The sequence below is a fragment of the Vulpes vulpes genome, chromosome 12 (genome assembly GCF_048418805.1).
Source record: "Vulpes vulpes isolate BD-2025 chromosome 12, VulVul3, whole genome shotgun sequence".
NCBI lineage: Eukaryota > Metazoa > Chordata > Mammalia > Carnivora > Canidae > Vulpes > Vulpes vulpes.
In genome coordinates, this window is record NC_132791.1 from 32,147,326 (window position 1) to 32,170,125 (window position 22,800).

At 41.1% G+C, this 22,800-nt stretch overlaps 1 long non-coding RNA gene across 2 annotated transcripts in view; it reads left to right on the top strand.

Moving 5' to 3' along the window:
- Positions 1-22,800, top strand: part of LOC112927584 (uncharacterized) — a 74,165-nt gene that overhangs the window by 39,360 nt on the left and 12,005 nt on the right. The window contains exons 1-2 of one of the 2 annotated variants that reach the window (XR_003236571.2): positions 3,734-3,980; positions 19,661-19,957. This is a non-coding gene — a long non-coding RNA (uncharacterized lncRNA). Of the gene's footprint in view, positions 1-3,733; positions 3,981-19,660; positions 19,958-22,800 lie in introns of those variants that run through there. The other variant, XR_011995514.1, reaches the window with a different exon arrangement.

The window sequence follows — 22,800 nt, forward strand, 5'->3', positions numbered from 1 at the left end:
AGATAGTACAGACAAATTTATTATAGTAAATACTTTTGTAAGGTCACATAATGAAGTATAATAATTCTCAGTCACTGCCCTAAATTTGAAATTCTAATTATACAATTATCATAAATTCCTAGCAGCTAGGGAGTCTAGGTTAAGTATTAACAAGGCTAAGTATTTTAGTGCATCACGTAAGGCAGAATAGAGTAGTGAATAAGCAAGTGGGTTTGAATCTTGGCTCTTTCAGTTATTAACCTCTTTGAGTCTTGAGATTCTTGTCATTTAATAGAGCAGTAATACCTCACAAAACTGGTAAAAAGATTGAGTAAGATAGTACATGTAGAGGACTTAGCACAGTGTTTGGCCTTTAAAGAGAGGATCCAATGAGTGAATAAGTGAAGATGATGATGATAGCTGTGATCATTATCTTGTGTCCCAGAATTTGGAAGGTGGATTTTTTTTTTTTTTTTTTTTTTTTTACTCCTCATGGGGAAACAGCATTCAAGAGAAGCTTACTGGAGACACTTTGGCATCTTAGAGGATATACTGTGGTTTATTGCCAAGAACCTAGAGGACATGGATTGGAATTCTCGAAACGAAAGCCAGGCTTCCAGTTCCTCTTGGAAGGCTTTACAGAGCTGAGGATGACTTTGCTGCTGTAGCAGAGGGTGATCTTCTATGCCTACTCTTTGCCCCCAGTCATCAAAACTATCATCAGAATAAAGGCAGCATTTATTGACTTTCTTGTATGTGCAAGGACTTTATTTCCATTATTTTTAATCACTATAGAAAATCTGACCTACAAACTAGATGTTATCCCAATTTACAATTATAAAAAAGTCACTTAGCCAGTGGGTAGCAGAACCAAGGATTGCAGTGAGGTCTCTCTGACTGCTAAGCTTGAGATTTTCTGGCACACGTTACTACCTTAGCACCATCTCAAACTTTACCCTTAACAAAGGTCTCTAAAAACAGTTATAAAGAAACATTTTGAGAGTAATTTTTTTCTCAACTTGAGTTGTGTTTCTCTTCCTCTCCTACAGGGTACAAAATTATCAGAATCCACACATATACACACTTGTGAAACTGTAGTGCGAGTCACTACTCCAAGTGGTGTTACATGTAGTTTGGCTGCAAGAAAATGAAACTCTGCATCAGGAAATAGTTCCTAAGACCAGTATTTTTATTTTTTACTTTTTTGTATAAAAGCAGATGCCAGTGAAAGTAAATGTGAAAAAAGTCTCCCAACCACAGATAGTAAAAACATATAATATTAGTTCAGTGTTGAAAAGAGGTTGCTCAGGGTTGGTTACACAGCAAGTTAGTAACGGAATCAAATTAGAATCCACCCTTTGGATATTCTTTCCCTCACTTTTTCTTTATACCTCTACAGCTTGTCAGGTTTTGGGGTGGTAGGAGAAAGAAAAACTTTTTAAGAAAAATGGATTATGGGGGGAAATCTATTAACTGAATTGGGTGTCTAATTTTTGAGCACTTTTGGAGGTTGCCCAGATCCTTAGATTTTTTTTTAATTTTTTTTTTGTATTTATTTATGATAGTCACACACAGAGAGAGAGAGAGGCAGAGACACAGGCAGAGGGAGAAGCAGGCTCCATGCACCGGGAGCCCGACGTGGGATTCGATCCCGGGTCTCCAGGATCGCGCCCTGGGCCAAAGGCAGGCGCTAAACCGCTGTGCCACCCAGGGATCCCGAAATCCTTAGATTTGTATATCATGTGCGTAAACAACACATTCAGCTGCGGGTCACCTCTCAGTCCTGAGCATACACGACACTGGTTATGTTGTAAGGACCATTCATTCCAACTCCGTACTGCTGTAGGGGCATCGAGGTGTAGCAAAATGTCCCTGGTGGCCTCCCACTATTTCTCCCATGGTCCTCTAACTCCTTTTGATATACCTACTAGCCCTCTCATAGCCTCTGAAATCCTATTTGTATGCTTTGTTACTGAATAGTTTATTCTGACATGAGAACTGTTTTTTACAAAATTCTGTAAAAACTTACCTGCTAAGAGTTAATCACCTGTATTTGTAATAGTGCATTTGATTGTATAAAGTATCCACATATGCATTATTTTATTTTTCTTGTTAACTCTGACAAGTGGACCAGATATGTGAGTTATCCACATTTTACTCCTATTATAAAGCAGGGTTGGGGAAGTTTTTTTAAAAAAAGACTTGCTCAGAGTCGCACCGGGTAGTCAACAGTGGAGTCAGATCAAACTTCTGTCTTTTGAGGCCTCACAGGGCGTTTATCCCTGAGATGCATTTCCTCAGAGTATTTTCACTTCTAGAGAAGATGCCTGAGAAGATTGAAAGGTGCTTAATGTAAAGACTTTGGTCATGTAATTTCAGGCTTTATGGCAGAAATTAGGCAAAGATAGCCTGGGGGCGGGGGGGGGGGGCACCACTTGCTTCATACGAAGGAAGCCTAAAACCTTAATGAAGGAAGGTCATTGGAAGCATTCCTCTCTCTAAGGTCTTATCTCACAGTAAATGTCTGACGAATTTTTATCTTCAGAAAGAAGGAAATTCATTTTTATCAGTGTCAAGGTTAAACAAAAATCAATGTCAAGCCAAAAATACTCAGTATTTCTTCCACTTATCGTGTTTTAGAGCCTCTTTATTAGAGGATTTTAAGTTCTGAGATAGAGGTTAACCAAATGAAGACATACAGTGAAATTTATGGGAAATTCATAAGCGACTAACATGAAACAGTGAAATTAACTACTGGTCATATGTTGTGCATCTGTTGGTTCACAAACTCAGGAATTTCCTGGGTGAAATCTGTAACTGGTGCTGTCTGTAGCTGGCCTTGTCTTCAGCAGCCACAAGATGTGTAAATCTCTATACCTGCCCCTCACAATCTTAAAAGTGCATATAGAGGCCTTAACTGTGGTCGGTTCTTATGGTCTCAATAATACCTTACTCTCTAAGGCTGTGTCCTTGAAACAGCTCCTAGTGGGGGAGTGGTGGGTGGATCATACATTCCAAGGATAGGGGCAGGGGTGAGGAGCCTCCAGCTGCCTGGGTCTAGCTCTGAGGTCAACTGGCAGTCATGTCCTTTCAGTGACCTCTTCCAACAGCATCATGTTGGCCGTGGATCCCGTAGAAGATGCAGTTGCATAACAATCTCTGAGATTCTTTGGAAAATGAGGGCTAGCACTATAAATACTTTCAGGGGATGTGATACCTGATTATTAAGGAGCAAACAACTTGTGTACCTTGAGGGAAAAAGGTGACATAGCCATAATTGCCAGTTATATAAAGTTAAGAACATAAGAGATAACGTTGTTAATAATCGTTTTCAGTTTTTCATTTGACTCAAGAGAATCTGTAATTGCTTGTAGAAGCATTTTTGTGAAGCCTGCCTTAAAATTCTTGTCAGATAATTCTAATATCCGATTACCCTCAGTGTTGGTGGCCGATGATTGTCTTTACTCATTTAAGTTGTGATATTCCTGGTCCTTGGTATGACAAATGGTTTTTTATTGGACCCTAGACATTCTGAATTTTTTTTATGAGACTCTGAATCCTATTTATTTATTTATTTATTTATTTATTTATTATTACTATTTTTTTGTTGTTGGTAGTCTCCCCATTGAGATGTAGCTGGAGGGCTGGATGGGTACGTCTGGCTTCCTGCAGGGCTCTGCCAGTACCAGAACTGGAAGGATGATTCACACTGTTTCCTTGCAGGAGCGTGGGGTGGAAGTTCAGCTCCCCATTTAGTCCTGCAGACACCTTCTTGGAGGATGCGGGGCATCAACTTGGGCTGCCTCTGCTGCCTCTCTGTGCCTTGGTAAGATTGTACCCTGCTGACGCCGGGAGGGGGGAGCAGCAGGCTGACTCACCTGCTTTTTGCTGCTGAGAGGGGCAGAAGCTCCCTGCTGGGCATCCTTGATTTCAGGGTGCTGACTAACCACCCTCGTCCTCCCTCCACCTCATACTTCCTCTTACCACCTCATTGACGCCAGGTAGGCACAGAGGTTCAGCTCCCCACAGGGCTCCTGACACGGTGGAGGGGTCCTAGATTCACTGCCTGGTAGGGAGGGGAGGCTTTGCAGCTCATTGGACCTGATGGGCTCCCCTGGTGAGGGAATCTGCATGCACACTTACTGAAGTGGGCAGGAGCGGCAGGGGGAGACTGGATCCCCGTGCAACCCTCCTAAAACCGTGGATGCAGGAGGAATGTAGTCTTTCAAAATTTTCCAATTTCCTCGAGTAAGGCAGTATTGCCAAACAGGGTTTCTGCTGATAGGCTACCCTTTTCCTAGTCTTTTGGCTAGGGAAAATAGACTCTTCTTAGAGTTGTATATGTGGGTTTTGATGTTTTTTTTGTTTTGTTTTGTTTTGTTTTGTCTGTGCATATTGGTGGTTTCTAGTTAGAGGCTTCTGCAGCCTTGTCTGGGCTATAAAGGGTGTGGGGGGGGGGGGCATGTGGCTCCTCAAGTCCTAAGGTTCCTAGCAGTCTCTCTTCATCCTCCCACCTTTCAAAGTCTTTCAGCTTGTTTGTGCTTCTATGTTCATGTGTTCTCACCTGCGAGAGAGAGGACCTCCACCTATGAGAAAGGGAGAAATGGGCTCCTCCATCCTAGAACTAGAGGTCCTGTAACCATTTTTAAAGAACTCTTAGACATTCAGTTTGGTCAGAATGTTAGTGTGACTTTGTCAAGGGAATCCTCTGTGTGTGTGTGTGTGTGTGTGTGTGTGTGTGTGTGCGCGCATGTGCACATGTGTGTGGCGTGTTCACAAAGAGAAATTTGAATGATGGAAACTTTTTTCTTCCAATGCTCATTATTGTATTTTGCCTTCCTTACTCACATACAACACACACACACACACACACATTTTATGTTGTTGACCTATCATGCAATTTTCCTTGCACTTTTCTTTTACCCCAACTCTAAGCTCATTCCAAATCTTGCCCTGTGATTCCTTGCCTTGGGTTGGATGTAAAGAGTCAAGAGTATTAACTCAAGTCACCAAGTAGTCTCAGGTACCTACCTGTTATTTTGCATCTGTTTGATCATGTTGTCTGGTATTGTCACTTGTCTTAGTGGCCTTGTAGGGAATTTCAGCTCAGAACTCTGGACTTGTCATTCATCTTTGCATCTATAGCACCTGGACTCAGTACCTGAGACTTCACAGGTTCTCAGTGACTATTTGTTGAATAAAGGGCCCATGTAACCACATCATCCATTCATCCCTGTCCCTGTTTGGAAACCTTTCTTTGCACCTTCTCATTTGCAGTTTAATTCATTTGAGAGTGAAAGGTATGGCCTGCCTCATGTGGGATTGTCCCACGGTGCAACCTAAGGTAGTTCAGTATTTCAGTTACCTATTTCTGTGTAATGAACTATCTCAAAACTTAGTGGCTTAAAACAACAATGATTTTGCAATTTGAGTAGGACTTGGTGGAGACAGTTTATCTGTGTTCCACATGCCATCAGCCGGGGTGTTGACTCACTCTGGGGGATATACTCCCGAGATGGACCACTCACTTAACTAGCAAGTTGGTGCTGAGTGTTTACTAAGGAGCTCAACTGAAACTGTTGACCAGGGTCCTGATTATTCTCCATAGGAGCCCCTCCATGTGGTTGCTTGGGCTTCTCACAACCTAATGGCTGGATCTCTGCTAGTCCGTACTAATCCATGGCTTGGAAGATTCATAATATTTCTTTCTTTGCATTCTGTTGGGCAGATCAGTCTTAGACCCAGCAAAGAGTCAAAAGGAAGGGAGTGTAAGCTCCACCTCTTTATGGGAGTAGCAGCTTGTATGTAGAGGGAGGAGCTGAATTATTTGGGGCTATCTTTGGAGAATAACTCTCTGCCTTCATCTTTATGTGTAGAATGTCAAATGGGCAACAATAATACATATGTGATTCCTGGTACACAGGGAGTAGTGAATGCATTTTAGCTGCTTTAGCTAATTTTTCTTGCTATGACAATGGGAGAATTGCAACAAAACATCAAGTTAAAGAACAACATACCTTTTCCTCCATGGAAGTGACATTTTCTTATAAAATCCAGTTAGACAATTTTAGTATTTCCTTTGACAGCTTCAATTAATGCATCCTCTTTAATCTCCTTCTTCTTAACTACTAGAGATTTGAAAAAGAGAGACGGCAAATTGTTAGCCACCAAGTGAAAGGAATAACCCACTGTTTTGTTGTCTAATCACTTTTGGTGTCTTTGTTGGGATCCTTTCTCTTTTTATACACACTTGTGGGTATTTTGTTCTTGATATCACTTTTCAGTTCCTCCACATTGCACTTTGAAAAAGCAGCCCTCTCAAGAGATATAATGAAGGAATATTGGAAAGGCATGCCCTGGGAAGCTGCTCTTGGTCCTCTCTTTGGAAGCACTCATGTGCAGAGTTAATCCTTTAGGAATGTTACAGATCAGCAGAGGTCATCAGTCAGATAAAATCCAGGGTATAACCAGATCACTCCCAAGTCAGGTAATCTACATTTAAGCAAGTCCAACAAAGTAATTTCTTATTACTACAGGTAGAGATTGATGCAGTGTGCTACTAAAATTATATGAATTCATTGTTTTTAATAGTTGAAATGTTAAGTTGAAATGTTAGCCAGGTCAAAGTACATGGTGTCTTTGTAGTTATCTTGATTTTATATTTTAAAAAAGCTACCAATTTTGTGCTAGGTTCTGATAGCAGTTCTGACTGCTAATCTCTTATTTTATTTTGATTTCTGTGTCCATACCTATGATTTTTCCATGTGATTAAGACCACAAGTTATTCCTTCTACAGCTGATATTTCCTTATGTGATTATTCATCTCTTTAATTCTTTTAACAGCCACGTGTTATTAATGATCATTTAACGTGCAGTAATAAACTCTGTATCATTTAGTTCTTCCGGAATTTTCTGATCCTTGATTACAGTGTAATGTATTGCGTGATTAATTGCTCATCATTGCTGTTTTCAGCTTCTGCATGCACTAGTAAGGTTATTTCTTCACTTTCTGGCTTTACTATCCCTCAAAGATTCTCATTTTCAACAACCTTATAGTTGTCTTCAACTTTTCTCACTTCCTTTTTGTATTCCCTGATAGCACAGAGCATATACTGAATCCTTGCAAATGGGTGTCATTCAGTTTTGATTCAGTCTAGCACAGTGGTTCTTAGATTTTTGTGTGCTTTAGAAGCACCTATAGTACTTGTTAAAATGTAGATTGCTGGGTCCCACTTCCAGAGTAGGTCTAGTATGGCAGAGAATTTGTTTTCCTTTTTTCCTTTTTTTCAAAGATTTTATTTATTTATTCATGAGAGACCCAGAGAGAGGCAGACACATAGGCAGAGGGAGAAGCAGGCTCCTTGTCAGGAGCCTGATGCGGGACTCCATCCCAGGACCCTGGGATCATGACCTGAGCAGAAGGCAGATGCTCAACCACCGAGCCACCCAAGTGCCCCAAGAATTTGTTTTTCTAACAAGTTCCCAGGGGTGCCCATGCTGCCTGTCTGGAACCAAACTTGGAGAACCACTGCGGTAGCAGGTTAGTATGGTGGTCAGGCTGATATGGGTTCAAACCATAGCTCTGCCACTTAACTTTCCCAACCATGTGACCTTGGGAAAGTTAAAGTTTTATACCTTAAACTTCAGTTTCTACATTAGTAAAATCAGAAGAGGACCAACATTCTAGACTCCTTGTAAAGATGAGATGAGATAATCCACATAAATCACTTAGTACAGTAGCAAGATGTCAATGCTCAATAAATGTTAGTATTGGTATTTTTTTTACAAGTGTGAGGAATTAATGTTCAAGCTTAATTACCAAAATTAAGAAAATGTGCCTTTTTTTGCAAATTGGCCATTTTTCTTTGGCTCTTGATTTTCTATGCTGCTGAGTTGGAAATGCTTTTTTTTTTTTTTTTTTTTTTTTTTTAAGATTGGCCATGTGGACAGAAAGATGCAGTAGAGAGATCATGAGATTTGGAACCAGGAAAATGCCTGGGTTCTAGTCTAGACTCTGCTATTCCTGGCATTGTGACTCATAGCAATTTTCTTCATCTCTCTGATCCAAGTTTCCTGTAAATATCTTCTAAAGTGGTGACATAAATGGTAAGGATTGTTATATGGATCGAGTGAGCTAGATCATTTGGTAGATGTTTTTACTTTAATGTTCCATACAAGTAGTTATTATTGTTATTTTTATTGAGAATAAGGGTCTAGGGCAGTGTTTTATTGCACTTATTCATTATCATTGTGGAAAGTCATGCTTCTATGGAGTGACAATTATGGAAGAAACTTTTCCATTAGTATTATTTTGAGATGGTAGTGACTCTAACTAGGAATTACTGTATGTGTGAATGTGTTATTTTCTATTAGTGATCTAGTTAGATCTCTCTCTTATTGACTGAAATGCTGGCTCATCTTTCAGACTTTATACCTAGAGGGAATTAACATCCGAATGACTATATTTTAAAATGATGCCGAGGGAAAGAGAAACAATTATGTTATACCTGATAATGATGGGCACAAAAGCACACTTTTAAAACTTTTTTCTAGTGGTGTGAATTGCTGAATTTTCATAATAGATTTTATTTTTTTAAGATTTTATTTATTTATCCATGAGAGACCTACACACACACACAGAGGCAAAAACACAGGCAGAGGGAGAAGCAGGCTCCATGTAGGGAGCCTGATTGTGGGACCCGATCCCAGGTCTCCAGGAGCAGGCCCTGGGCTGAAGGTGGCGCTAAACCACTGAGCCACTCGGGCTGCCCCTGATAATAGATTTCAGACAAAAATTAGAGACCTCTTTTCAGTTGATACTACGGGATTCTCTCTGAAGAGGAAAGAATTTCTATTTAATCAAAAATTTTAAATGTTTGAAGATGCCAAAACGAACCACTCATGTTTCATACTTTCCATGTATTTTTCTCTTGAAGAAAGCAGAATGACACACACACACAAATCACTACATATGTCCCAAAGAAGGCCAAGTCAGAGGGTAGGGAGCTAAAGGCAGAGGGATTTTTTCTGGCTGGGGGATCAGCACCCTCCCGTTCTTTTCAGGCTACATGCTGATCCACATTAAGCTGGTATGTCTGAGTATCATAAGGAGCCTGAAAAGGACTTTGTGAGCCCAATTTATTGACCTTCACAAAGGATTATATTTAAACCATCTCCGACAGATGAGAATCTATCCTCCTTCGGGTGAAGAAATCCTTCCCTTGAAGGAGATTCTGTAACCTTCCTGATTAACTCATTTCGGTATTTACTATCCTTTGCTTGCTGCAGAGAAACCTATTTCAACTGCCATAGGAACATTAGGATTTGTCTGCTCTGGACTTGCTGAACACAAACTGACATCTTTATGTAGCTGAGCATCATCATGTCTCCAGGGCCCCCATGTCACTGCTTGATTACACAATTAAACAATTCTGGGAGTCAAGATGTAGTTATAGGTAAGAGCACCAAGAGTCAGGCAATTCTGGATTAGAGTCTTGGCTCTTTCACTTTCTTGTTTCTATGATCTTGGGCAAAGGTACTTAAAATTTCTGAGCCTCAATTTTTTTACCTATATGGTGAAGGTAATAAACAGCTCTTAGGGGTATTGTGAAATTGAAATTAGAAAGACGAATGTTTTAGGTCAAGCTACATGAAATCATCAATATGTGACCATTTAGACCAATAAAATAGCAATTTTACGTGGTTCATACTAATAAATGGCTTAGCAAAGTACCGGAATTCTATCAAAGATTTCACATTAATAACAATTTTTAGAAACAGAAGAAAAAACTTTAACAATATATTATCATTAGCATAGTATATATAATGTTAATATAGTATATATGTGACATAATACATATAACAACATTACTAGTGTTAGTATATTATCATTGTTACTGTCCTGGTGTACAGCATCCAGTCGAGGTGCTAGAGGATATTCCTGTAAACAAACGTTTATGAAATGATGAGAACACTGATTTATGGAGCTGTGTGATGCCACAAAACTGTGAAAGACAGCATCTAGGTTGGCCTGCAGAGGTTAGGGAAGGTACCTGAAAGGTGGCAGCATTTCAACTGGGTTTTCTAGCATCAGTTGGAGATTTTTGGGTAGACAAACTGATGGAGGAATATCGAGCCGAGGAAAGAGCATGAGCCTAACCCATGGGACATATGGTGACCTGCAGTGATTCTATGCAGGGAGAACAGAAACTAGGACTTGGAACTGAGAGTAGAGAGAAGGAAATAGCTTGAAAGAACAGTAAATTTTATTGGGGATGTGTTTTCACTGGTTTTTGCCAGTTTGGAAGATTCCTCTGGAGGTTTTGTAGAGCATGACTGGCCTGGAGCAAACGTGGACACAGAAATGTGAAAGGAGGCTCCTGCAGTGGTTCAGCTAAGAACTAATGGCAGCTGAACCCAGGACAGTAGCAGTGTGCTTAGAGAGCAGTGGATACAAATGATATATTCATGTTTTAAAGGTCCTAGTGATGGATGTGTTCAGGCAAGAGAGTGACATGGAAGTGGACTCGTGGGTGTGTGGCTTGAGCCCTAGTGGGTGATCACACTGTTCCCTGAGGTAAAGGAAATCAGAGCAGGAGGAGCAAAGCTGGGGCATGGAAAGGGTGGGAGAGAACTGAGGAAATAACAAGTTGGGTCTGGGCATCCTTGCTATGGTCTAAGTGTTTGTGTCTCCCCAAAATTCATATGCTGAAGCTCTGGTCTCCATGTGATGGTATTTGGAGGTGGGGCTTTGGAGGAGGGAATTAAGTATAGATAAGGCCATGAGTGTAGAGCCCTCATGATGAAATTGTACCCTTAAAAGGAGGAGGACCCCAGAGCTGCCTCTCTGCCATGTGAGGACATAGCAAGAAGGTAGTGTCTGCCAGAGGACCTCCACCCGTCTCCAGAACCATAAGAAATGTGTTTGTTTGGAGCTAGGTACTGCAACATTTACAGAATGGTCAACACAACTTCCGTACTTCTTCTGTTATGGAGAAATAAGTACTTAGCTTTTCTGACTACCAAGATAAGATGTGGGAACCATCTCTGCTTTTCTGGGTGAGAGCGGTGGTGGCTGTTGTCAAATAGTTTAAGGTATCTTGTAATGACTTTGTAAAATTTTGATTTAGAATCTATCCCCACTCCCTCTGGAAGAATCTCCTAAGTGAGGATTATTAAGAGCCGAAGGGACATGAGCAGATCTGGGACAGTTAGCCATGGAAGACTTCCTCATTCCTAGAATTCATGTTGGTCAGTAATATTGGTTCTGAAAATAGCTTAGAGGTAAAAATACATTTCAGAGAGAGAAAAGAATTACAGATCTATCAAGAAGGGAAAACAGGAGAAAAGGAAGATGCCATGTGTTTCCTGAGCTTTGTAATGGCATCAGCTAATATAAATCATGGATGAATGTGGGAATAGGAGAAAGAAGCATGGCTGCTAGAGTCTTTTCAAAGAACAATCTCCCTGAGTCATAGTGACTGATTACTATGTGTAATGAAAGATAGGAATGTCAGTGATGATGGAGTTTTCAAGCCTGCCTAAGTGGGGAAATGTTGGTGTTATTGATGGAGGGGAGGAATTTAGCATGCTGAGCCCAGTGTGCATGTAAGGAAAAGGATGAGCTCGGTTTGGCAAGTGTTCGTTTGAGGGAAGGAAATGGAACAGCCAAGCAGGAACATTCAGCAGGAATCAAAGACAACACAGCAGGGATGGAGTGGGAGACCAAGGTGGAAGGTATAGATCTGGGTGTCACTTGTGCAGATATGATCCAAGAAGCAGACAGAACATTTGTAGCAGAAGAAAGAACTCAGCACCCAGGCTGAATTTTCAGAAATGCTCAAGATTCAGAGTTGGGGGACAGGAGGGAGGAGAAAAGCCAGGGGTGGAGAAGAGATCGATCCAGAAGGAGGTAGAATGACTTGCCTTCGAAGTGGGTAGAGGCCATTTCAAGGTTTCAAGACAGGTGATCAATGTATCCTTGAGCTTCATTTTAAGAAATATGCCAGTAAAAGAGGAGTAATAAGATGGTAGTTAAGCCGACACCAAAGTCATACTGAGATTATCTTTCAAGATGAAGGAGAAACACACACATTGGTTTGGAAGTTTATGTAGAGAGAGTCTGAAGATGCCACAGAGAGGGAGTAAATATAGCGACTATCTTTCAGATGGGATCTAGCTTTAGTGAAAAAAGGACACCAGTTCCTTTGAGCTAGAAAGAAGGAAAAGAGGAGTAAAAATGAAGGTTGAAGTTTTTGTTTTTGTTTTTTTTAAGATTTTATTTATTTATTCATGAGAGACAGAGAGAGAGAAAGAGAGAGAGAGGCAGAGACACAGGCAGAGGGAGAAGCAGGCTCCATGCAGGGAGCCCAACGTGGGACTCGATCCCGGGTCTCTAGGATCACACCCTGGGCTACAGGCGGTGCTAAACTGCTGAGCCACCCAGGCTGCCCTGAAGTTTTTTTATTTTATTATTTTATTTATTTTTTTCTGAAGTTTTTTTTTTTAAATGAAAGCATCTGATTCTTGATTTCAGCTAAGGTCATGATCTCGGGGTTGTGGGATTAAGCCCCACAATGGGCTCCACACTCATTGGGAAGTCTGCTTGGGATTTGCTCTCTCCCTTTGCCCCCCCCCTCCAAATAAATAAATAAATAAGTAAATACATCTTTAAAAAATAAATAAACAAAGGTGTTAGAATGAAGAAGAGAATCTCTGGAATTGCTCATTAAAAATAGAATGGGAGGTGGGTGGAGGGATGGGTGGGAGGATGGGGCAACTGGGTGATGGACATTAAGGAGGGCACGTGATATAATGAGCACTGGATGTTATACAAAACTGATGAAATGGGCAGCCCCCGTGGCGCAGCGGTTTAGCGCCGCCTGCAGCCTGAGGTGTGATCCTGGAGACCCAGGATCGAGTCCCACGTTGGGCTTCCTACATGGAGCCTGCTTCTCCCTCTGCCTGTCTGTGTCTCTGCCTCTCTCTCTTTCTCTGTGTGTCTCTATGAATAAATAAAATCTTAAAAAAATGTTTAAAAAAAACAAAACTGATGAATTATTTAAAATTACATCTGAAACTAATGATGTACTCTGTTGGCTAATTGAATATAAATTAAAAAAAATACAAAATGTAATGGGAATAGAAAATAAACAAAAAAAATAGGATGGAGAATTATTTATCAAGTAAGAATGCAGATTTCAGAAGAATTAGATTTTGAAGTAGCAATTGGTAGACGGGTTAAGTAATCACCCACAAATGAGGAAGGAGCCTGTAGCTAAGTACTAGGTCCTGACTTTGAGTAGCAATTATAAAATAACTATTTGTTGAGTTCTTTCTATGTGCCAGGCATGTGTACTTGAAGCCAGAACACAGGCTTACGTCACTCACCGGCATTTCTCTGTGACCAAGGCTTGGGGGTACAGAGTCAAGGGAGAGGATTCTTTAAAGTGGAAGAGAGGCCCACACTGAAGAAGATGCTGAGCAGGCTTCCACAGTGCTGTGCCACTCATAAAGCACTTTCCAGATTCTGATACTGTTTCTTCTTTTATGCTGACAAAACTTATCACCTTCAAGATTCCTCAGAAATTACATCTGGATTTAAATAAGCTGGAGTCTGGAGAAAGGAGTAATTCCCAGAAAGGGGGAAGAGAATTAGCATTTTTTGGAAAAATAAATAAGTGGATAAGTTTTAATAGATATCTTTGATCTTTTCAGCAGTTTTATTATGATTCACAAGGTATGGCTTTCTTTGTATTTATCCAAAATGTTCGTGAGTAGTAGAATGGATAAGTAAATTCTAGTTTGTCTACATGGTGGAGTGCTATACAGCAAGGAAAATGAATAAATTATAGTTCTATACAACAGCACAGGGATCCCTGGGTGGCGCAGCGGTTTGGCGCCTGCCTTTGGCCCGGGGCGCGATCCTGGAGACCCGGGATCGAATCCCACGTCGGGCTCCCGGTGCATGGAGCCTGCTTCTCCCTCTGCCTGTGTCTCTGCCTCTCTCTCTCTCTCTTTGTGACTATCATAAATAAATTAAAAAAAATTAAAAAAAAAAACAGCACAGAAGCTGGGAACACGTGTAGGGAGCTATTAGATCGTAGGAGGATCAGGGGTGTCCTCCTAGAGAGGCATATTTATATGTGTAATAGATAATCTGGGAGGCATATGTTCAGTGGTGAGGTGGATGAACTGGTGTAATACTGTCTGGATTGAAACCTTGGGCACATCAATTACCTGCTAGGCAGTATGATGAAGCTGTGTGAGGTTAGTCACACAACTAACCTGTGCTTTAGTTCCCTCAGCTGTAAAATGGGGTTAAATTATGGAAGTTATTATATATAAATGCTTAGAAAGGTGCTGGACACACCAGAAACCGAGGAAGAAGGGAGCTCAGGAGGAAAAGTCTGCCAGCAGAGAGGAGCATTTGATTATGACATTGTTCAGAATTGCCAACATACAGTAGTCAGAAAAAGCAAACTCATTTTTTTGGTTTTGTTGTTATTATTATTATTATTATTATTAAAGATTTTATTTATTTATTCATGAGAAACACATAGAGAGAGGCAGAGACACAGGCAGAGGGAGAAGCAGGCTCCATGCAGGGAGCCCAATGTGGGACTCGATCCCGGGTCTCCAGGATCATGCCTGAAGATGGTGCTAAGCCACCCAGGCTGCCCTGGTTTTGTTATTATTTTTAAATCCTCTATCAACAGTCCAGCTCCTTATGGCTTGCCTCTGAAGCAGATGCTCCTGCTACCCCACCCTCCACCCTCCATACCACCAGGTATGTAGTAAGCACTACATAAGTGCTTGCTAGGATTACTGTTTAGGTGTGGAAGGCCATGGAGGAATGGTTCCCCAGAAGAACCAGATGGAGTGGAGACCAGCTTGGTGAGGAGGCCTTCCAGACAGAGGAACCCCATGTGCGAAGACAAGTAGGTAAAAAAAAAGTTGTGCTTACTTACACCATCAATTAACACTCAAGTCAGGAAGAAGACAGGGCTTTCCTGGGGATAGTAGTTCCATTATGGAAAAGGAAAGCGAATCATTGTGAATCTTTTCTTTGACAGGTGTCATTGAAGGCCACTCACAGTTTCACATGAGATCCTTCTGCCTTCAGTTCAACATTTTCCCCACTCCTCGGCATTGTACGTGGTTGTCTTTCTCTCTAGAGAGTCAAGGATGGCTTGAAGATATTCACCCTTGAGAGTGTAATTCTGCCAACAAGCTGTTTCTGTGCAGTGCTTCTTACTGCACCAATGTGAGAGCCTATTTTGATGATAAGAATAATCAACTGCTTTGTCTTCTAGAGGGTTCTTAATGCCAACAGTCCCGTACTTCTCTGTGAGTGCAATTAAATAAAGGGAGGGACAAAGCTCAGTTAAATAATTCATAAAAGCACAACTACAGAAAGAAAAATTTAGCTTGGTTTTTCCATCAGTCAATGCCCAGGCTGCTACCAAGGTAAGGGACTCCCTTACACTGAGGACTGTCATACCATCATAAGAGTCCACGGCAGGAGCGTACGTAAGTTGTCTTCCTGAAGAGTCCCAGGAGGACTGGCTTCACCTGCTTGGGCTGCGGTAACAAAATACCGTAGACCGTAACAAACGGGAAATCACCTCATACCTGTTAGAATGGCTCAGATCAGTTAGAGAAGTGGTAACAGATACTGGTGAGAATATGGAGAAAAGCAAGCCCTTGTGTGAGCACTGTTGGTGGGGATGTAAATTGGTGCAACCACTATGGAAAACAGTACAGACATTTCTCAGGAAAAAAATAGACATACCATATGACCCAGCAATTCCACTTCTGGGTATATACCCAACAGATTTATTCTTTTTTTAAGATTTTTATTTATTTATTCATGAGAGACATACAGAGAAAGGCAGAGGGAGAAGCAGGCTCCCTGCAGGGAACCCAACATGGGACTCAATCCCAGGACCCTGGGATCACGCCCTGAGCTGAAGGCAGATGCTCAACCACTGAGCCATCCAGGCATCCCTGAAAATGGGATTTAGAAGAGATCTCTGCATCCCAAGTTCACAGTAGCCAAATCATGGAAACAGCCTGATACATGGAATATTATGTAGCCACGAGAAATGAGGACATTCTGCCATTTGTGAGAATACGGGTGGACCCTGAGGGCATTACGCTAAATGAAGTACATTGGACAGATAAAGACAAATACTGTGTGATATCACTTATATGTGAAACCTAAAAAAGGTGAACTCCTGGAAACAGACACTAGAATAATAGTTAACCAGGGGCTGAGGTGGGGGAAAGGGGAAAATGTTGGTCAAAGAGTACAAACTTCCAGTTACAAGATGAGTAAGTTCTGGGATCGAATGTACAGCATAGTGATTATAGGTAATCACACTCATACAATTATTTACTTGAAAGTTGCTAAGATAGTAGATCTTACATGTTCTCACCACAAAAAAGAAATGATAATTAGCTGACATCATGCAGGTGTTAGCAAATGCTATGGTGGTAATTATTTTGCAATACAGAAGCGTATCAAAGCAACACATCATACACCTCAAACTTACACAATGCTGGATGTCACTCATACCTTAGTGAAGGCGGAAAAATATGTAGGATTTTGGTACAATGGGTAGTCACGTCAACATATTGATAAGGGAAGTTGCAGAGAGCACCGTTGTCCCAGATAATTGGCACACAGCACCCGAAACATTCCTTCTGAAAAGCGCCCCTGTAATCCAGTCATTGCATGTGGGATATTATTGCAGTGGGGGCTACTATTCGAGAATACCATGAAATCTTTGCCAGTGTAAGAAAAGATTTTTGTCTTTAAAAGGTTGTCTGGGCTTTGGCTGTTGTCTTGCCAGCCTCTGTGATCTTGGCAGGCACTGCGATGTTTCTCCAGCTTCCTCAGGCTTAGGAGTCCAACAGGCCTCTTTCCTTATCTTTGTTACCTCAGCCCCCAGGGCAGCCAGGACAGTGTTTTGTCTGGGTGGTGGAGGTTCTTGTAAACGCTTAATCTTCAGAACAACGCTGACACCACAGGTATTATTAAGACCGGTTTTCAACTGAAGCAAAAGAGAGATGCTGCACATCTTGGCCAGGGTCTTGCTGCCAGGAAGTGGTGGACTCGGGATTTAAAACCTGATCTCTCATCTACCAAAGCTTCTGTATGCTGTTATGTGGCAGCATTCAGCAGCATCCCCGTTTGTGGAGATGAGTTCACTATTTCTAATCTGCTATTGATTAGCTTAAATTGTTGGAAGCCTATTTCAGATACTAAACTCAAATCTGTTTCTTTTTATTTCTGTGTAAAATTGCCCGGTGAGAGCAATACAGAATGTCCACTTTCTCTTTTTTTTCTCCTGACAATCACTTTCCAATACTTGCACTAAACTCTCAAATATAGTTAGGGATAGATTCATAAAGAGGTGGAACCTGCTACGGCATTTGAATTGAGGGAAATGAGAGAAACAGACATTACAGGTAAACCCATGTGATGACAATAGAAGGATTTGTTGAGTGCTTTATTGTGTCTAGTAATGTGCTGGTCACTTGCCGTGCATTATTCCAAGTCATCCTCATGATGACTGTGCAGAAGCTGGATGCAGTAGTCATTTTATAGATGTGAAAGTATACTTAAGAGGGACGCCTGGTTAGCTCAGTGGTTGAGCGTCTGCCTTTGGCTCAGGTTGTGATCCTGGGGTCCTGGGATCGAGTCCTGCCTGCATCGGGCTCCCCATAGGGAGCCTGCTTCTCCCACTGCCTGTGTCTCTGCCTCTCTCTCTGTGCCTCTCATGAATAGAGAAATAAAATCTTAAAAACAAAAACACACTCAAGAAGAAATGTGAAGTAATCCACTTCACCCAGGTATTAAGTGACAAAGATTTGAAACTGGACTTATATGACTCCAAAAAATGTTTTCTTCGCTAGCCTTGGCCTGGGTCTTGGCTATGTAAATTAAGTAACAAAAACAGTGTAATCTGTTTAGAAGTCTGAATTCAGTGGAGTACAAGGCTGGGAAGGCCTTACTTGTTTTTCATTCACCGTCTGAAACACTCTCTGCCAATTTACTCCATTCTTGTTCTCTATTAACATTTTAAGAGGATTCCACTGCTTTTTAGGCCTTTCCAGTCAGGACAAAGCCAAGCCTGTGTAAGTCTCAGATTCCAATCTCATTTCTTTCCCCTTCTCCAGCTCAGACCCAACAACCTAAGCCAGGTGACCTGCAGTAAAGAAGAGCATGGTGTTCTCATTTAATCTTCTTTCCCTACCTCTTTCACAGACGTTTCAGTCAGGGAGCAGAGAAATGGTGAAGGTCAAGTGATCATTAACTGCTAACGCTGGAATTATCTTTGACAGTTGCTGCGTCTCTAGGTAACCCTGATCCACTATCGATGCTGGCAGTAAGGCCAGCATCCACCAGTAGGCTGGATTTTGGGAAATGAAGGACAAAGGGGAAGCAAAGTTAAGGTTTGGATGACAGAGAAGATGGCATTATGGAAACGGGCAAGCTGGAAGAAAGTGAGCTGGTTCAGAAGAGGCATAATCCAAAGGGCATGGTGGAAGCTTCTACATGATAACTTAAATTGGAAGGACAGTTAGCTTTTGCTCTGTGGAACAGGTGTATGCCAGCTGTTGGTTATAAAATGAACCCAATTGTTTCTGTTAACTGCTATTATAAATCAAGGATGTATCCCCCCAAGGAAAAAAGAACATTCTCGGTAGACTCAATTAAAAACTTCTGGTGAAAATGTAGTTGAAATGGTGGCCAGCTTCCTAGTCTCTGTGGGATTGTAATCCCACTTAGTGATTCACTTCTCCTCTGCTGTGATTTTTTGACTCCTTGGTCTCCCCTAGGCTGTCAATCCCAATCCTGCTCCCTTTGGGATAGAGTGTAGTGTGGTGTCTCTTATTGGAAAAATGACTGCACAATACTAAAGCACCCAGAGTTTTCTGGCTGGCCTATAGATGCACTCAGGTTTTACACGCTTACTCCACTACCATTTCTTACCTTTGGAACATCTCTAAAACTAAAACGACCCTATTGGGAGCACCCATGAGGGTAATTGTGACCCGTATCCCTTTATCTTTACATGAACAAAACTCCTCCAAGAAAATGATTAGACATGGCATCTTATATTTCATCAGACTCTTAGTTGTCGTATAGATCTGACATTCTCTGTGTCTGTATAACATTTATTGGTCTATTATGAGAGAGCTCTCTTGAACTAGTTATAAGAAAACCCAGTTTGGCAAATGGTAAGTTATATCCCTACCTCTGCCACCTGAGCGATTTGATCTCGGGCACCACAGGAAGTTGCAGAGGCTTGGAAGGAGAGCATGAACAGAAGACACCAGGAGATCGAGGAACTTAGGAACACCTTGGGAAAGAGAAGAGGCATAAGGGGGGAGGAAAGGGCTACTGGCAAAGATGAAATTACTTTAGAAATATTTCTGCACTGGTTTCTATGCGGGAAACCTATAATACCAATCCCATTGAAAAGACTGGGTCAATAGAGTTACCTCCTGAACTCTCAATTTATAGCACCAACATTTTCTCTAACTTTGTTACAGCTGAAGGCAGGAGTCATGTTGATACAAAACACTATTACAGCTCTTCTTGAAAAGAAGAAAAAGATTTTCACAAATGCTTCCCTTCTCATTTATTGTCACTACCATTTTTCCCCAGACTACTCTCATTCTCGGCCCACGTAGGAAATCAGAAGATAATTTAAAATTAAATGATGATGGCTCAGAGCTTAAAGCACTTAAAAAGAGAGAAGGAAAAAAAACGCATCACATCTTGACAGGGCTGGGAATGAGGGCTGGAAGATTGCCAAGGAAGCCCAGAGGAGCTGTTGACAAGTGGGCCTGTGGTACTTTGTGTGACCAGAGAGGACCTGTAAGATATTCTCCTTCCTCATGCCCTGGGATCGTGTTTGAAGTCATGAAAACCTAGGAGAGAGTTGAAAAGAATGGAAAGCAGGTATGTACAGAGCACTAGTGAGTTAAAAAATCCAAGTTAAACATTTGATTTACTAGTTAAGTTACCATCTTGAAATATAAACCTACTCAGCATTTCTCTGTGTACCTAAAATGACATCCTCATGGAATATGAAGAAATAAAATCAAACTATACATATGCACACACATATATCTAAATACATATATTTACCTATACATTTGTGTGATACGCACACGCATACGTACATAACATTATATATCACACATCCCACATGCACATAATTCCTGATCGGTACAGGGGTTAACATATAAAACACTTCTTACAGTAATGGTATTAACTATTTTTATTATAGGATATAAAGCCAGCTCTTCAGCTTACTTTAGCTGTAGTCCCACTTGCCCATATGTGATGATATGCAAATCACAAAAAGGGCCCTCCCGTTTAGCATCTTCCATTTCTTGTCAAGGTTCTCTGACTGTTAGAAGTAAAAAAAAGCATAGGTGTCAGAGTCTGACAAATCAGAATTCAAATTTGTGCTCTGCCGCTCACAAGCCATAAAACCTGGGACAAGTTACCTTTCTGGGTCTCAGAGTCCACATCTGGATAATGGCATTATTTATTATTTCACAATACGGCTGGGAAATTTAATGAGGTGAAAAGTATGTAACAGTGCTGAGCAGATTGCCTGGCATATAACATACACTAAATCAGGGACTGGCAAACTTCTGCCCAAGACCAGATAGTAAATATTTTAGGCTTTGCAGGCCTAACTACTCAAGTTAGTCATCATAGCTTGAAAGCAGCCAGAGACAATATGTAAAAGAATGAGTATGGCTGTGTTCCAATAAAACTTTATTTAAAAAAGACATGTGGGTCACTTTGGGCCTGTGATCTGTATAGTTTGCAAATCCAAGCTCTGTTTCTTCCTCTTTCCCTAGTTTGAGATGTAGGTTTTTCGTGTGTGTAACATTGAAAATAGCACCTACCAAAATGTTAGTTTATTTATCGAGCATCTGTTGTGTACAAAGGACCGAGTAAAGTGCGATGAAGAACAGAGTGAATAAAATTTGCTTTTACCCTTGAAGGGTTTAAAGAATAACAGAAAGTGTTTAACTTATCTAAGTTTGGTCTTCTTTCTTAGCCAGAAAATGATTTAAGAGTATTTATTTCATGGAGTTTTTATGAGAGTGAAATAAAGCTCAGATCTTAAGTGTAGATGTGATAGCAGCCATCGTGGAGAAATGATCATGCGACTGAACCTTTCTGCTGTGAAGAACTGTAGAACTGGACAAAATGTATGAATAAACTGTTTTCACACGTTGGACAACAGATAGCACAGGGCTGTGATGCTTGAGATAAGGAAAACACCATATTTCACTACAGCTTTCTGCCTGGGACCACCATCCAAACTTCAGCTGAAGTAAGTGAAGCCCAATTGAAAACAAGTTAAGCCTCGTCTTTTTTTAAGTGTGTTTCTTTTTAAGGTAATGGACTCACTGTGTAGAGGCGAGAAGAGAATAGAGTTTGGGGCTGCTGATGGAGCAGGAAGTAACAGGTCAGGTCACTGAAAAGCAGGCAGGTGCACACGTGAGATGGCTTCAGAAATCTGCATCAGGTTCCCTTGGAGGTTTGGGTGAATAGAAAGCTGCATATGCATAGATCAGGATTCAGTAAAAATAGGCAGAGAACAGTTATTGGGCAACTGTGAACTGAACAAAATCTTGGAGGTTGCACAGTATAGGAAGATGGAGTGATGGCCATCCAACATGAAGGGACCTCATAAATACCCTGGGCATTCAATTGAGACCCCAGAAAATTTATATCTTAAGAGTGGAGCTATTCTAGATTCATCATATAAGAGCTTAAAACTAAACCTTGATAGGATAAAGCTGATCTGTCAATAAATTAAGTGCCTTCCAGAACAAAACACAACAGTCTTAAAATTCAGACTTATGTAACAGCATAGAATCCATAATTGAGTATACATAATATATTTGAAGACATGTGAGGGAGTATAAAAATATGGCACTTACCCAGGAGAAAAAGGAGTCAATAGCAACAGACCCAGAAATAACACAGAGCTTGAATTTAGCAGACTTATTGCTCTTTGCTTTGGCCACACCTACCTGCCTTCCAGTCCTGCATCCCTGACCCCTGGCAACCACTAATCTATTCTCTTTCTATGATTTCGTCATTGCAAAAATGTAGTAAATAATATTGTACAGTAGTCAGTCATTGGGGATTGGCTTTTTTCCACTCAATGTAATTCCCTGGAGATACTTTCAAGTTGTCGCACGTATTGATAATTGGTTCCTTTTATTATGGAGTAGTATTCCATGGTGCGGATGTATCACTGTTTATTTCACTATTCATCCGTTGAAGGACCTCTGGATTGTCTCCACTTTCTGGCTTTTACAAATAAATCTTCTGTGAACATTTGTGTACAGGGATTTTCGTGTGGACATAAGTTTTCATTTCTCTGGGATAGATGCCCAACAGTACAACTGCTGGGTTCTATGGTAGTTTCATGTTTAGTTTTATAAGAAACAGTCAAACTCTTTTCCAGAGTAGCTTTATCATTTTATAATCTCACGAGCAACGTATGAGTGATCCAGTTTTTCTGCCTTTTTAAAAAAAGATTTTATTTATTTTGTAGAGCACAAGCCGGGAGACCAGCAGAGGGGAGAGGGAGAAGCAGGCTCCCCACTGAGCAGGGAGCCCCATGGAGGATTTGATCCCAGGACCCCCAAGATCATGACCTGAGCTGAAGAAGGCAGATGCTCAACCACTGAGCTACCCAGGTGCCCCTGGTTTTTCTGCATCTGTACCAGCATTTAATGTTGTCACTATTTTTTATTTCAACC